The 14,466-nt window shown below is 36.6% G+C and overlaps 1 protein-coding gene across 2 annotated transcripts in view; it reads right to left on the bottom strand.

Moving 5' to 3' along the window:
* The window catches only part of LOC150081494 (heterogeneous nuclear ribonucleoprotein D-like), a 78,990-nt gene that overhangs the window by 35,963 nt on the left and 28,561 nt on the right, over positions 1 to 14,466 (bottom strand). The gene's annotated exons all lie outside the window — the stretch shown is intronic.

Here is a 14,466-nt window from a genome sequence, read left to right as displayed (position 1 = left end):
AAGAATGTAACTTAATTACATTACCTTTACTGCAATTATTCAAGGAGACCATAATCTGCACTGTTAATCGTTAAGATGGCCTCTGAAAATTAAGATTCTTTGGGAGAAAAAAGAATTAGTACTGAGATTTTCATTGAAATTTCAGATTAAGATACTATAACTTTACTTTTAAAATACAATAAGTTGATGTACAACTTTTAAAAGCTGTGGTACACTATAATCACATTAAAAAAAAAGCCTGGCACATGTACCATTGCTTTCAGCTGCATCGAAGTCCATTGGAGGGCGACAGGAAGTAACCTGTTGAAAATAAAGCCAACATAAGTAAAGGAATATTTTAAAGATCACAGCCACCTAGTGGGATTATTGTTTATTCTTCAAAAAAGAACTTGTTATGTTGAGAAGTTGAAGGCTATATCTGTAAAAGTTTATACTTATAATACTATAATGCTATTAGACTGTTAACATAGATTTTAGTTTCAATTAAAATTATATTAATCTGATTAGTCCATTTTGCTAAGATATTTAGTAATGCTATTAATATAACTGATGGTCTAAAAATATAAAGTTTAGCAAAGAAAATTATGTTATTACAATTTTCTAGTGATTATTATGCTAGTACTATCATAAAATTTTGTAAAATAAGAATGAATATTATTATTCCTACTGTTATTTCTCAATGTTAGCTGAAATCAGTAGATATATATATAAATACTTACCAATAATTTTCTTTCCTTGTGTAAATTACTATTATTTTATAATTTAGATTTGGATATTTAAAGTAACAAACAAACAAAAAAAGGGACTAAGATTTATTTTTAAAAAATGAAGCATTTCTTCTATTTACTATACTCCTTTTGTGTTGGATGGTGGTTATAAATGATTCAGGGTTGACCTATACTGTACTACAATGAAAAAATTTGTAGCATGGCAGGGTTGCCAGAAAAATTGGCTGGAGCTGCCTAGTATAATAAATAATTTTTTTTAAAAAATCTGACACAGAAATTCCTTCCAAGTGTAGAAATGCAACATTCAAGTTTCTGTTAAAATACAAAACAAAACAAGCCAAACTTCTATACAGATGAATTGCACAATATGGTAAAAAGGCTATCATATATGATTGGTGCAGCAAATTTCTGAATGCTGTTAGAAGTTGCTAATATATGGGACTATTTTGCAGCTGAGAGCTATCTTAGATATTAACAATCATCACATTAAAGAGCTGATTTTGAAAAGCAGATGAATTAGTGAATGATACTGTACTGAAAGTATGCACAAGCAGGAAATCACTCACTGAACATTTAGAGGACATGATAAAGAGTAAAATAAATGTTAATTTACACTACTGTTTAAAAAAAAAACATGGTAGCCTTCAATGTTACGAAAACAAGGCCCTGTGGCTGTGAAGGGCAATGTATCAATTTGTATTATTATTATTACTGCAATAAAGATTTCTAAAGCAACACTGCATATAAAGATCACTAACTAGTAGACCTGACTTGGACTGCGAACAATTTTTAATGGACCATGAGTGATATGAAAATCAACAATTTGTGCATAAAGTAAAAAAAAAAGTCACATGCTATATCGAATGAACCATTGAGTTCTGTAATAAAAGGAGAAAAAAAAATCATAATATTTACTTGTTGCTTTATTAATTTTATGGCAAAAAATGGACAGGGACCATGTGCGTTATGGATTTACTTATGCCACCACAGTGATCTGTGCTGATGGAGGCAGCACTACAGAAATACAGACCACAATGTATCAAGTGTGGGAGTGAACAATATCTAGGAAAAATGTAATAAGCTTGCTTATTTGATTTGTATGTTGGTTTTTTTTTTTTTTTTTGTTAAAAAAAAAAAAAAAAAGTTCAGCTCAACTTTAATTTAAGATTACATAATTTTCTTGCTCATACTTCAATGAATACTAAATCATTACAAAATGATTTGCCATTTGAAAGTTACTTGGAAAGATAAGAGTCATTATCTTCCACCTCCCCAAATCTTGTTTCAAAACCTAGATTTCTGATGTATGCATTTCAGTCCTCAACTCTATCTAACACAATGATAGTAAAGAAATCATTAATTGCACAAAATTTCTTATATAAACCTGCACTGCAGAACTTGACAGCCTGCATGATATGCCAAGGTCTCAATATAACCCCCCCACCTTTCCCAACACTTTACAAATTCACGAGATTGGATTAAGGGAAGAGTAAGATTTCTTAAAGATAGCATGAATCGCCCCCTTCTTACCTCTATGAGCAGTCACGTCACGCTCATCATTAACACATGCAATAGGTTTTTCAGATTTCTCCAAAATCACGTCAATGCAATGTAACCTTTTTTCCAAAGGATGTTTTATAAATTATATATATTTACTTATGGTCTTTGAACATTGTTAGAATCATATAAAATTATTTTTTAATTGCTTTTCCTCAAAGGTATTAAAAATATAATGACAATAAAAAAAAATTGCTTTCATAAGGGTGACTACTGATAGTTTTAAAATTTTATGCAGTGGGACCAATTGATGCTGTTACCAAAAATAAATTCTAAATGGGAAGCAACCATAGCAGCTACTAGGATTTTCATACCGAGTAAGAAATACTATTCAAGGATTAGACCTCAATGAATGTCAAATGAACTAATGACACTTGTGGAAGAAAAGGAAAACGCATGGGATGCATAAATAAATAGGTGATAGAGAAACTCATAGTGAGCTGAAGAATCTAATAAGAAGTCTCTGACAAAGAATGTAAAGAAAAGCAGCAGACTTCTTTAATTATATTAATAGAAGATAGGGGTCGAATCACATTGGTTCACTTAATGTCAATGGTTTAACTGTTGATGATCTCACTCAGGTTGCTCAAAAACTGAATAGGTCCTGAATATATAGATTCACACCTAAGGAATTTTTTTGGGGAAAAGACACTAGCAAGACTTTTGTGGATTTATTGGATGATTGTTTTCTGCAGCATGTTCGAGAGGGAACCAGAGAGGGTAATAGTCTTGATTGTTATCAGCAGTGATTACTTGTGTATAAAGAATTTGCAGATAAAGGCACGACTATGTGGCAATGATCACAGTATACTGATATGTGATTTACCTAAAGATATAATTACTATTATGGGTAAAGAGAAGGGTTTTTGCTTCCATAAAGGTGAAAATTGAGACCACTGTAGTGTCTCAGACAGTTTTAAATTCTGTACAGTGGGACCAACTGATGATGCCACCAACAGCAAATTCTAAGTGGGAAGCATTCAAGGAACTAATTGTGGAAGCTACTAGACTTTTAATACCGATTAAGAAATATTGTTCAGGGTTTAGGCCTAAATGGATGTCAGAGGTGGGCAGTGGTGAAAATAGTTCTTGCACTGTTAATATTGGAACATTCAACAGCCTGGAAAGCAAGGTGCTGTGAGTCATCATGGGAAAAATAAATATATGGGCTGTATTAGGGTAACACAGGGTAAGGGTTAGGCTAAGAATATATGAATGTACACTAATACTAGTAGCACTAAATAAATTTGACGAATTTGAAGTATCGATTAAGCTATCAACTGCAGGTAGGGATAGCAGAGAGGGATAGTATCACTCATACATAAGCAATGCTGAATTTGAATATGGGGAGTACAATGTATACAGACAGGATAGACAAGATCAGAGTTAGGGTCCCAGTAAGAAGCATATTAAATCTAAGGCAGTGCATCCAGATGACATGGGTGGCCAGTGCAGGTCAGTTTGGTGTTATATAAGCACTGGAAAAACAAACCTGAGAGTGGGAGTGTTTTATAGGTCTAATGACTGTGATGGATATACCAAACAGCTATACAAAGAAATAGGGCGAAGGATTAACTTTACAGATGTTGACTGGAATTGTGGCTTGGTCACTAGGAAGACTTCTGTAGATTTCTTGGATGATATTTCATATAGCAGCATTAGAGAGGCAACATGAGGAATCAGTAGTCTTGATCTGGTTATCAGCAGTAATTCTTCATGCATTAAGAATCTGCAGTTAAAAGACCATCTGTGTGGCAGCAACCACAGTACTAATGTGGAATTCTAATTAAAGATATAACTACTGTCATGGGTAAAAGGAAGGGCTTTTGCTTTTGTAAAGGTACTGTGGTGGTATCGGCCAGTTTTTCAATTCCATACAGTGGGACCAACTGATGATGTTACCAACAGCAAATTCTAAATGGGAAGCAATTCACAGAAGGATTTCAGAAGCTGCTAGGCTTTATGATCCAACTAAGATATATTGTTCCAAGTTTACGATTAAATGGATGTCAGATGAACTAATGAGTCTCATGGCAGAGAAGGAAAATGCATGGAATGCACATAAATTAACAGATGACACAGAAGCCTATGGTAGATAATAAGCTAGTCTGCAATCGAGTCACAAAGGAGGTTAGGCAAGCAGAGGCTGATTGCAAGAAATCTTTGGCAAAGAATGTAGAGAAAAACAGCAAAGACTTCTTTACTAATGTAAAATCTAGAAGGGGATGGATCCAACTGGTCCACTTGATATCGATAGTTTCAGTGTTATCCTGTTAAGGTTAATGATCCTGCATCGACATTCACACATTAGGAATTCTGTAGGGAAGTGAGGGCCAGAAGCTTATCAGAGAGAGAGAGAGAGAGAGAGAGAGATATTTATTTTATTTTTCAACTCGCTACTCTTGCCACTATTGTATGGTGTTTTTGGCTGGAATATTTGTATTTAGCTAATAATTAACTAATTTAGCAATGTGATCACTACTATACAGCGTACCTAACTTATATCTTGAATTTGATAAGGTATAACGTAAAAGTATATAGCAGAATACATATTACTGCATTAGCTTAATATAGTATTGTAGTCAGATATAGTATAGTAAATTAATCAATTAAATTTATTAACCTTATTAATTGTCATTGTTAATTAATTAAATTGTATTTAAACAAATCATGCCCCAGACTGCAGCAAAGCAACGTGCACAAAGTAGCAGGAGTGCTGTGGCTCGGCAGAGAACCAAAGGTGGAGATACACCAACACATCACAGCCTAAAGAAATGTGCAACTTGTGAAACGTTCGCAGACTTTCTAGGACAGGACATAATGTTGCCAAGGGGTCTTTGTGTATGCTTTTTGATGTAAGCAGTATGAAGAAGTTAGGTGCCGATCAGCATTGTTATGGGCCTTTATTAGAGCTTGAAGGACAGGGTAGATGCTCTCGAAGGACTTTAATTGGGGGCCCTTTCAAGCTCTCAGCTGCCCACATCAATACCAGAGCTTGCACTTGATCGTCAGGCAACACAGCGGCAACCTTCAGGGCAGAATATGCTGGTCCCACAGGAGCAAGTTATTGTTGGTGATTATTGTTAGGGAGATGGGAAATATATTGTGTAAAAAGGATACATGGAATAAGACCAGGGTATGTCTGCCAGTGGCAAAAGTTGATGACGTTGTAGAGCAGATATATTTTAAGGGCACAAAAGAGTGATATTGTTGTACACGGTGGCACTAATGACATTAAGAGTAGATCTGCAAACTTACATAAGTCGCAAGTTAGGGTTAAACTTGAAAGTGTCTGCAATTCTGCCCAGGAGTGAGTATACAAGAGCCTTGTCAATCAATTCGACCTTGGAGAGAGAGAGATTGTGCAAGGCTCGTGGGGTAGAATTTTTCTCAGCGTGGTCTGTGCTAGTTAACAGGAGAAATTGTTTTTACAGGGATGGGATATATTTAAATAGAACGGGTGAAGAATATTTGCTGATGCTATCGAGGCAGTGTTAGATGGGTCGGAAAACTGCTAGCTTCGGGAGGATTCACAAACTAATATATTAACGGTAGCCACAGGCAAAGGTGAAAGTAATTCTTGCACTGCTTCTATTGGAATAAGCAGCAGCCTGGAAAGCGAGGTACTGGGAGTCATCATAGAAAATGTAAATACATGGGTTGTGTTAGGATAACTAAGAGTAAGAACAGGTGTTATGTATACTGGCATGTACACCAATGCCGGGAGTACAGTAAATAAATCTGATGAATTTGAAGTGCTGATCAAGACATCAAAAGTGGATATTGTTGGGGATATCAGAGATGTGGCACCACACAGATTAAAACAGTGCAGAACTGGAATTTGGGGGAGTACAGTATATGTACAGAAAGGATAGACAGCACAGGAAGGGAGGAGAAGTTATACTGTTAGTTAAGAAACACATAAAATACAAGGAAATGCATCCAGCTGACATAGATGGGCAGTGCAGTGTTGTGTTTGATGTGACAAACTCTTGGAAAGAGAAAATGAGAATAGGACTATGTTATAGGCCTAATGTCTCTGATAGTACAATGAACAGTTGTGCAGAGAAATAGAGTGGGCCAGTAAATCAAAACATCTTATAATTAATGGGGGATTTTAACTTTCCATATATTGACTGGAACTTGTGGATTGGTCACTCGCAAACTAGCAACACTTTTGTGGATTTCTTGGATGACTGTTTTTAACAGCAATGTGTTTGAGAGGCTACCAGAGGGTATAACCCTTGATTTGATTATCAGCAGTGATTCTTCATGCATTAAGAATCTGCAGATAAATGAACCACTAGATGGAAGTGATTACAGTGTATTGATGTTGGATTTACTTAAAGATGTAACTACCAATCAGGGGTAAGGGAAAGAGTTTTTGCTTTCGGAAAGGTGACTACAATGGTCTCAGACAGTTTTTAAATTCTATACAGTGGGATCAATTGATAATGTTACCAACGGTGAATTCTAAATGGGAAGCCTTCAGGGAATTAATCTTGGAGTACTAGACTATTCATACCAACTAAGAAATACTGTTCAACATTTAGGCACATATAGACAAGGATGAATTAATGAGGCTCGTGGCCTCATTAGAAGAGAAATGTATGGGATGCATATAAATTATCAAACAACACCGAAGCCTATGGCAGATATAAGATTGTCTGTAATCAAGTGACAAAGGAGGTTAGTCAGGCGAAGGCAAATTATGAGAAATATTTGGCAAAGGATGCAAAGAGTTCTTTACTTGTGTAAACTCTAGAAGGGAAGTGATTAATCAGATAGGTCCACTTAACATAGATGGTTTGACTATTGATGATCATGCTCAGGTAGCTGATAAACTGTATCAGTACTTACTTTGCATCTACATTCACACGAGGACTTATCCAAGGAGGGGAATGCCAGAAGTTTATCAAACTCTAACAGGGAGCTAAGCGATTTTGTAATAACATAACTGAAAGCAAAGAGGAGGAGAAATTGTTGAGATTAAACATAAGGAAGGCACCTGGGTGGATGGGATCTATACAGTTATATTAAAGGAGGCAGCAAAGGAAGTAAGCAAACCCTTAGCTATAATTATGAAATCTTTGAACTTAGGGAAGGTCCCCAGGGACTGGAGGTATGAAAATGTATTCCCAATTTACAAAGGGGGATCAAAGGGTGATATGGATAATTACAGACAGGGTTGTTAATGCAATGTCTACCTTCTGTTCCAGGGAAAATAATGGAGTCACTGGTTAAGGAAGTGATGCAGGATCATCAAGTCAAGGCTGCAGTTATAGTTCAGACACAGCATGGGTTTGTTAGGGGGAAGTCTTGTTTTCCAAATTTGAATGGATACTATGATGTGGTCACAAAGTAAGGATGCAAAGAATAATTTTGATTTCATATACCTGGATTTTAGGACAGCTTTTGATACTGGGGCACATGGAAGGCTACTGTACAAATTGGAGAAGTATGACATTAAGGGCAAGTTGATACAATGGATAAAAGAATGGTTGAGTGGTAGAAGACACAGAGTAGTTATCAATGGATGCTGCTCGTCCCCAGGTTTCAGTGTTGGGCCCATTGTTGTTTCAGTATTTATCAATGATATTGATGAAGGTATATTATTATTATTAACTATAGGGTGTAAGGAAGCCTGAGGCTTTTGCTGCACAAGCAAATAAAACAAAAAAAAAAAAAAAAAAAAAAAAACAGAAAGAAAGAAATCTCCGATTTATCCAGAGTGAGAGAGAAAAGTAGAAGGGAATCACCAAGAAAGAGAAGAATTGATGATACCCAACTTAGGACCCTGGGTGTGCCAAGCCCATACCAGATGCGAGCCCCTGGAGTATTCAGGGTAAATGTCTAAGTTTGCAGACAATACAAAGGTTGGCAGGGTTGTTAATTACAGTAATAATAGTACACTACTGAAACAAGATCTGGAAAAGCTGAGCAGATGGGCCGAGAGCTGGAAACTGAAGTTTAACACTGACAAATGCAAAGAACTGCATATAGGGTTGCACTAACCCCAGAGTAACGTATCAACTGTGTGGTACTATGCTCAGGGTAGTGGAGAATGAAAAGGACCTGGGGGTAATTGTGCAGTGAGATAGTTTTCTGAGCAATGCAAAAAGGCTGCAAGAGTAGTTCATGGTATCTTCTTAATGATATACAGGAATTTTGCTAGCAGAGATAGGAGGGTGATTGTCCCCTTGTATAAGACAATGGTCAGGCCACACATTGAGTATTGCATAGAGGTCTGGAGGCCTCATTTTAGGAAAGATGTAGAGCTGCTGGAACAAGTACAGAGAATGGCAATGAGATTGTTGAGTGGAACAAACAGTTGTTAACAAGAAAGGCTTACGTTCTGCAAATTGCAGTTTCTGGAGACAAGGCACCTGCAAGGTGATCTAATTGAGGTGTATAATACCTTAAACAGATTGAGCAAGCTCAATGCTAATGGGATTCTTCCTCTTGCTCAGATTACTCACCTGGGGAGGCAAAAATTCAAACTGAGGAAAGAAAATTACAGAAAAATGTACAGAAATTCACCTTTAACCAGCTGATGCTGCATAAGCTTACTTTCTTGCATCATATGCCTCTACTAATGCTAATTTCAGAAAAACTTTTGATACCGTTGCACATAAAAGACAAATTGGAACATAATGGCATTAAGGACAAGTTGCTACAAAGGATAAAGGTGGGAGAAGACAGAGTGATAATCAATGGATACTGCTCTTCATGGACTAATGTTATTAGTAGAGTTGACTTGGGTTTGGTGTTGGACTATTGTTGTTTTATATATCTGTCGATGATATTGAAGAAGGCATATCAGGTTTTCTGTGCAAGTTTGCAGATGATACATAGGTTGGCAGGATTGATAATGATAGTAATGATAGTCAACATCATCATCAGCCATTTTCAATCCACTGCAGGATGAAGGCCTCTTCAGCAACTTTCCAGTTCCTTTTGTTTTGTGCAATGGTCATCCATTTACAACTCACAAACTCATGAATTTCATCTGTCCATCTCCGTCATTGTCTTCCAGGTTTTCTTCTAGCTCCTCTTGGGTACCATTCTGTTATTTTCTTAGTCCATCTGTCATCATGTCTTCGAGCTATGTGTCCTGCCCAAGACCATTTTAGTTCTTTAGTTTTGATAAGAATATCCTTTACTTGAGTTTGCTGCCTAATTCATGTGTTTCTCTTCTTATCTAACAGTCTGATTGCAAAAATAATTTGTTCCATTCCTCACTGTGTCGTTCTCAGCTTCTCTTCCATAAGTCATGGTGGGGAGTATACATTGGTTTATTATTTTACCTTTCAGACAAATTGGGATATTGTTTCTCAGTATGTAACTATATTTCCTGAATACTATGTAACAAAAATTTATTCTTCTCTTGACATCCAGCCATTTATCATTATTACAGCCAACGACTGTCTCAGATATGACTCCACCTTTGATTACTGCTCCTCAATCATTATATCCCTTTCTGTGGCATACTTGTTCATCATTATTTTTGTTTTAGTCATATTCACCTTTAGTCCAAAATTCTTGGGATCGTGGCTTACGACTACAATGTCATCTGCAAATTGTAAATGATTTAGGTACTCTCCATTCACATTGATCCCTTTCTGTGACCAGTCTAATCTTCTGAAAGCTTGCTCAAGGGCAGCAGTAAACAGCTTCGGAGATATTGTGCTTGTCGAACTCCTTTCTCGATTTGAAATTTCCTACTGTCTTTGTCTAGTCTAATAAAGGAGGTAGCATTCTCATATATTTTCTTCAAAATCATAATATATTGGGTATCTGTGCCCCATCTTTCCAGTGCCCGAAACATTGCCTTATGCTTTATGGAGTCAAATGCCTTTTCATAATCCACAAATGCCGGGCATAACGGTGTTTTATATTCATTTGCTTTCTTCATTGGCTGTGATATTACATGAAGGTGAACCATAGTTGAGAATCCTACCCTAAAGCCAACTTGCTCTTTCGGTTGATTCTCATCAAGTATTCTTTCTAATCCGTTAGTAACGACCCTTGTGAACAACTTGTAAATGTGGGATAATAAACCTAATTGGTCTATAATTTCCAATTTCTGATTTATCTCTTTTCTTATACAGCAAAACTATGATTGCATTATTCCACTCCTTAGGCATCAACTTTTCTAATGCATTTTGTGAAGAGCCGTGCCAGTTTTTGTGTCATGTTTCTTCCTCCCAATTTTAACAACTACAGTAACTTCATCTTCCCCCGGGGCTTTCTGATTCTTCATTTTCTTCAACACATGTTCTTTCTGTGAGATGCAACTTACAGTCTGTCATTTCCTGGTTAATTGTCTCTTAGATTCAACCATCCGGTCAAACACTTTTCAGTCGCTCTCTACATTGAATATATCCCCTGATTTATCTTGCATCCTAGTAAATGAAGCAAATATTGAAGAATTTTATTATATCTAAATACATATTGGTTTGTACAGAAGCATATCATTTAACCTCTCTAACAATACGCTTTTTGTCAATCAACGATGAACAGACACAGTTTGGCCTTAGTAGCCCTTGTGTTGTTAAACCGAACAACAACACGTTCTACCTCATCAGGAAGGATAACCCCCGCTATTCGCGGGGATTACGTTCCTGAGAAATGCTGCGAATACTGAGTTATGGCTCCCATAATAATAAAGGGGTTCCGTTCCAAAGTATGAAATATATAAGAAAAACTAGTCTAAAATTTTGTCTATGTATGTATTATATGTACCTTCATAATATGACTTATTCATAATATAGACATAACATAGTGAAATGCAAGCATATGGCATCAAAATGAAAATAAGAAACAATTTAATATTAAATGTAATATTTATTAGAAATTTCAAACAAATCTTTCAAACCTTTGCTAGCTAAAAAACTTATCCCGCCAGTGCTATCACCAGTTTCGCTACAGTGTTGATAAAGGAGTGAAGCCTTTTTACGAATGATGAATGAACTTAATGGAATTTTATTATGGGTTCGGTCTTCTATCCACAGATTTAAAGACTTTTCCATTTTTTCTAATTTAACATCACGAGTTACAGAGCAAATTTTTGAAGCAATCAGTGCATTTTCATGGACACTACGGCGGATTTTTTCTTCCGATTTTTTGATTCATCGTACCGTTGACTCGTTGATTTTATAATGTTTTGCCACTGAGGAGACACTTTCACCATTACAAATTTTGTCTAATAACTCAATTTTATTCGCTAATGTCATCACCTTCTTTGATCTTTTCACATTTCCCTTGTTATCCGTAGCCATATTTTTGTACGGGTTAGAAAGAACTTGTCCACAATAAAGTCACTTTCTTCCGTTAACACGCTCGAAAAAGTCTGTTTTACACTGCAAAACGGTAGATTTATCACTTTTGTAAGCATATAAATTAAAAGCAAATGAGAAACCTTCCATGACAAGCGCATAACACATACTGAACAAGGATTAGCGAGAAACATCCACGCTCGCGATTTTGTCACCCCTCTACCTCCACCCACTGAATGCTGTTTTGACCGGGAAAGATAATTTTAGCCACACCCATGTTTTTTTTATTACGGAAAATGTTCACGGCGCTTTAAAAATTCACAAATTTTTTTTAGGTTTCATTTTATATTAAATCAGCGATCGCGAAAAGCAAGGGTTTACTGTATACTCAATTTTCTCCTTCTCAGTGTTTATCTTGCTCTTCATTTTATCTTGTCGTCTTTGGTTCATCATGACAAGTGTTTCTTGGGCTTAATCATTTTCAGAAAGTTGTAATATTCCCCATCGATATCTTGGTCCTGAGCAGTCTGCAGAAACTCAAACTTGTTCTTAAGTTTGAGTACATACTGCTTTTTCTCCTCTTCTGTTATCTCAAAGACCTTCATATTATTTACTCAAGTCAGTTTTTTCCCTTTTTTTTCTTACATCTATATCAAGTGTGCATCTTACCATTCTGTGATCACTTCCAACATTACCTTGTTCAGGACAGTGGTCACAATATATCTTCTATTAGTGAGGATAAAGTCGATTTTATTAGTTGTTAATCCATTTGGTATCTTCCATGTCCACTTAAGTAGAAAGGGTGCAAGAATATTTGCTGATGCTATCGAGGCAGCGTTAGGTGGGTCGGAAAACTGATAGCTTGAGGGGATACAAGGACTAATAGTTTAACAGTAGCCGTAGGCAGAGGTGAAGGTGATTCTTGCACAACTTCTATTAGAATAAGTAGCGACCTGGAGCTAGGGGTGTTGGGGGTTTCAGGGACGGATGGCAGTCATCCTGAAATACGTGGGTATATAGGATGTGTTAGGGTAACTAGGAATAGGAATATGTATACCAATGCTAGAAGTATAGTAAATAAATTTGATGAATTTGAAGTGTTGGTCAAGACATCAAAGGCGAATACTGTTGGGATAGCAGAGACGTGGTTTCACACTGATATTAGGAATGCAGAATTGGAAATAGGGGACTACAATGTGTACAGAAAGGATAGAAGTGAATGTCTTATAATGAGGGATTTTAACTTCCCAGATATTGACTGGAATTTGTGGGTTGGTCACTCACACAATAGTCAGACTTTTGTGGATTTATTGGTTGATTGTTTTCTGCACCAGCATGTTCGAGAGGCAACAAGAGAGGGTAACACTCTTGATCTGGTTATCAGCAGTGATCATTCGTGTATTAAGAATTTGCAGATAAAGGAACCACTAGGTGGCAGTGATCACAGTATGCTGAAGTGGGATTTACTCAAAGAGGTAACTACCGTCAGGGGAAAAGGAAAGGGTTTTTGCTTCCGTAAAGGGGAGTACAGTGGTCTCAGACAGTTTTTAAATTCTGTACAGTGGGATCAACTGACGATGTTACAAACAGTAAATTCTAAGTGGGAAGCATTCAAGGAATTAATCGTGGAAGCTACTAGACTTTATATACAGATTAAGAAATATCGTTGAAGGTTTAGGCCTAAATGGTTATCAATTGAACTAATGAGACTCGTCACAGAGAAGAAAAATGCATGGGATGCATATAAATTATCAGGTGACGCAGAAGCCTGTGGCAGATATAAGCTAGTCTGTAATCAGGTCACAAAGGAGGTTCGGCAGGCGAAGGCGGATTACGAGAAATCTTTGGCAAAAGATGCTAAGAAAAACAGCAAGGATTTCTTTACTTATATAAACTCTAAAAGGAAGGGGATGAATCTGATTGGTCCACTTGACATCGATGGTTCGACTGTTGATGATCCTGCTCAGATAGCAAACAAACTGAATGAGTATTTTGCATCTACATTCACACATTAGGAATTATTAAGGTTTGAAAATGGCAGGTTATCAAATTGTAGCAGGATACTTAATGATTTTGTAACAACTGAGAGCAAAGTGGAGGAGAAATTGTTGAAGTTAAACCTAAGAAAAGCACCTGGGGTGGATGGGATCTATCCAGTTATATTAAAGGAGGTGGCAAAGCAACTAAGCAAACCCTTAGCCATAATTATGAGAGCATCCTTGGACTCAGGGGAGGTTCCCACGGACTGGAGATGTGCAAATGTATCCCCAATTCACGAGTAATTAGACCAGTTAGTTTAACTTCTATTCCGGGTAAAATAATGGAGTCACTGGTTAAAGATGCATTGCAGGATAATCTAGACAAGACTGCAGCAATAATTCAGACACAGCATGGGTTTGTTAAGGGAAAGTCTTGTCTGACAAATTTGATAGGATATTATGACGTGGTTACAAAGGAACTTGATAAAAAAATAATTTTGACATCATATTTTTGGATTTCAGGAAAGCTTTTGACGCTGTTGCGCATGAAAGACTATTGTACAAATTGGAGCAGAATGGTATTAAGGGTAAGTTGCTACAATGGATAAAAGGATGGTTAAGTGGGAGAAGACAAGAGGGTGGTAATCAATGGGTGCTGCTCTTCGTGGACTAATGTTATTAGTGGAGTCCCACAGGGTTCGGTGTGGGGTCCACTGTTGTTTTGTATATTTATCAATGTTATTGATGAAGGTATATCAGGCTTAATGTCGAAGTTTGCAGATGATACAAAGGTTGGCAGGGTTGTTAATGACAGTAATAGCAGTGTGCTACTGCAACAGGATCTAGATAATTTGGGCACATGGGTTAAAGTGGCAACTCAAGTTTAATCTTGACAAATGCAAAGTAGAAATAACCCCAGAGAAA

The sequence above is a fragment of the Mastigoproctus giganteus genome, chromosome 8 (genome assembly GCF_048544385.1).
Source record: "Mastigoproctus giganteus isolate SK-2022 chromosome 8, ASM4854438v1, whole genome shotgun sequence".
Classification (NCBI taxonomy): domain Eukaryota; kingdom Metazoa; phylum Arthropoda; class Arachnida; order Uropygi; family Thelyphonidae; genus Mastigoproctus; species Mastigoproctus giganteus.
Note: the sequence above shows the minus strand (reverse complement) of the source record. Positions and strands in the feature narration are given on the sequence as shown.